The following is a 2949-nucleotide window of genomic DNA, read 5'->3' on the forward strand; positions in this document are numbered from 1 at the left end:
CCACGTTGTCCCTTAACGTAACCCACGTTGTCCCTTAACGTAACCCACGTTGTCCCTTAACGTAACCCACGTTGTCCCTTAACCTAACCCACGTTGTCCCTTAACCTAACCCACGTTGTCCCTTAACCTAACCCACGTTGTCCCTTAACCTAACCCACGTTGTCCCTTAACCTAACCCACGTTGTCCCTTAACCTAACCCACGTTGTCCCTTAACCTAACCCACGTTGTCCCTTAACCTAACCCACGTTGTCCCTTAACCTAACCCACGTTGTCCCTTAACCTAACCCACGTTGTCCCTTAACCTAACCCACGTTGTCCCTTAACCTAACCCACGTTGTCCCTTAACCTAACCCACGTTGTCCCTTAACCTAACCCACGTTGTCCCTTAACCTAACCCACGTTGTCCCTTAACCTAACCCACGTTGTCCCTTAACCTAACCCACGTTGTCCCTTAACCTAACCCACGTTGTCCCTTTGCCTAACATAGTTCACTGCTCGGAATCTCTGGTGTCGTTGTTATCCTCATGTAGATGTCTTGCGAGTGTTGCTTACTTTCCACATATTCCCGCTATCCACTGTCAATTGTACTGCAATAGGACTATATCGCCCCCCCCCCCCCCCCTCTGCCCCTCTCTTTGTGTCTCCGTCCTCTCAAGCTGGTCGGTCTGGCGTTTGAGTGTTAAATGAGCCTCGCAGCTGTTCAGTTGCGTTCAGATGTCGACGCCCTCAGTGTACGTCGTGGTATGGTCTGTGTCCATTGTCCGCTGATGTCGTACGCGTAACCCACACGCTGTACCGATCATCGGTAGTTACGTACAGAGTGAAGTAGTGTGATACGTGTGACCGTACGCTGGCTGTGCCCAACGGTGTCGAATCTCAATTTCCATATGTTGTGCTCGATGCTACTTGTCTCGTCTCCCAATAACAGCTAGGTTGCACTGTGGTACGCCGTAGAGGCGTGTGGGAGGAACGTACGAACGCATTGTATGTCACCCTGGGTCGCTGGGGGTGGTGGTGCGGTGAGTCAGGTCAGGTCAGCGTGAGCCGTGTGATGTAGTGACGCGTGTATTCCGACTTTGTCGTATTGCCTCACACAAAGTGCTACCCTGGTGGACCGCGTTCCATATCTGGGACATGCCGCAGATGCCGGTTGACAGTGGATCGCGGAAGGGACATCGCATACGTGCGCGGGCCACCTTCCACGTGTTCTCTTCTGCACATGTCGCAGTGTGTATGTGGTCTGATGTAGCGTGTCGTGACACATGACATCCTGGCATGCAAGAATTGTTGAATTCGCAAATGTAGGTGGACATCTACGTTTACTGCCCAAGATACGCAAATGAACTGGAAATCCGTTGTTGAGCGGTTGTTCACGCTGGAGGTGAATCTGTGATGGCGACGATCGGTACTGCTATTAACCGGTTGTTTCAGCGGTACCCGCCACATCCACACACGTGACTAGGCCCATGTGGGTATGAAGCGATACGCGGCGGTGGCTTGGTGGGACTGTTCCCGGCCGGTGAAGGGGGGCCGCCCGGCGTGTTGGCCGCGCGCTGCGTGGGCGCACGCGCAACAGGCGGCTGGTGGGGGGCGCCGAGTGGCAGGAGCGCCAGCCGACGGGCTCGGCAGGCGGCGCAGCTACGCTGCGGCGCACCCTGCACGCGGCGCCTGGCGGCCAAAGTTGGTTCAGCCGAGCCCGGTGCGAAGCGCGGTGGACATCTGCAGTGTGCTGGTCTGATTGAGGACTGTGTGCGTTGAGGATGCGCCGCCGCCTGGCACTCGGCGCCGCGACGCCGTCTGCTGCTCGGTCGCCCCAGCGGTTCTCGCAGGTGGTTTGTATCGCAGTTGTGCGGACGTGTTGGCGCGTGCGCTGTGCTGGGAGAGTTCGCTTCTGCACCCAAGTGGGGCTTTGCCCTTGTGTGGCGCTGGCGTTGGAGCTGCCGGTCACCATAGGTGGCGCGTGTTGTCTCCCGCCGGCAATGCCACGACAGCACGCTCCCGGGCCTCTGTCGGCAGCGGCAAGCTCAGTTGGGAGCAAGGGTGTTCGCACTAAAACCGTCTACTCGCCTAACTCCGGGCGATTGCGCCTCTCTCGAAACCGACCAAGTACCTAGGACGGCGCTGCGCGCCGCCGGGACCTGAGAGGGTTTCGAGGTGTATCGTGCAGGGGAGCTCGGCCTCCTCCTGTTTGCAGAATAATTGAGCGGACGCTTGCGTGTTCGCGCGGGCCCCCGGGACACACTCCCGGGCGGCCGGCTGCTCAGCTCTAGTTGACGCAGCTCCCTGGTTGATCCTGCCAGTAGTCATATGCTTGTCTCAAAGATTAAGCCATGCATGTCTCAGTACAAGCCGCATTAAGGTGAAACCGCGAATGGCTCATTAAATCAGTTATGGTTCCTTAGATCGTACCCACGTTACTTGGATAACTGTGGTAATTCTAGAGCTAATACATGCAAACAGAGTCCCGACCAGAGATGGAAGGGACGCTTTTATTAGATCAAAACCAATCGGATTGGCTTGTCTGGTCCGTTTGCCTTGGTGACTCTGAATAACTTTGGGCCGATCGCACGGTCCTCGTACCGGCGACGCATCTTTCAAATGTCTGCCTTATCAACTGTCGATGGTAGGTTCTGCGCCTACCATGGTTGTAACGGGTAACGGGGAATCAGGGTTCGATTCCGGAGAGGGAGCCTGAGAAACGGCTACCACATCCAAGGAAGGCAGCAGGCGCGCAAATTACCCACTCCCGGCACGGGGAGGTAGTGACGAAAAATAACGATACGGGACTCATCCGAGGCCCCGTAATCGGAATGAGTACACTTTAAATCCTTTAACGAGTATCTATTGGAGGGCAAGTCTGGTGCCAGCAGCCGCGGTAATTCCAGCTCCAATAGCGTATATTAAAGTTGTTGCGGTTAAAAAGCTCGTAGTTGGATTTGTGTCCCACG

The 2949-nt window shown here is 55.9% G+C and overlaps 1 non-coding gene across 1 annotated transcript in view; it reads left to right on the top strand.

Annotated features, from left to right (window-relative positions):
- The first annotated feature begins 2281 nt into the window (after positions 1 to 2281).
- Positions 2282 to 2949, top strand: part of LOC126330759 (small subunit ribosomal RNA) — a 1893-nt gene continuing 1225 nt past the window's right edge. Inside the window, exon 1 of the ribosomal RNA XR_007563166.1 lies at positions 2282 to 2949. This exon is cut by the window's right edge and continues 1225 nt beyond it. This is a non-coding gene — a ribosomal RNA (small subunit ribosomal RNA).

This window comes from Schistocerca gregaria, unplaced genomic scaffold (assembly GCF_023897955.1).
Source record: "Schistocerca gregaria isolate iqSchGreg1 unplaced genomic scaffold, iqSchGreg1.2 ptg001350l, whole genome shotgun sequence".
NCBI lineage: Eukaryota > Metazoa > Arthropoda > Insecta > Orthoptera > Acrididae > Schistocerca > Schistocerca gregaria.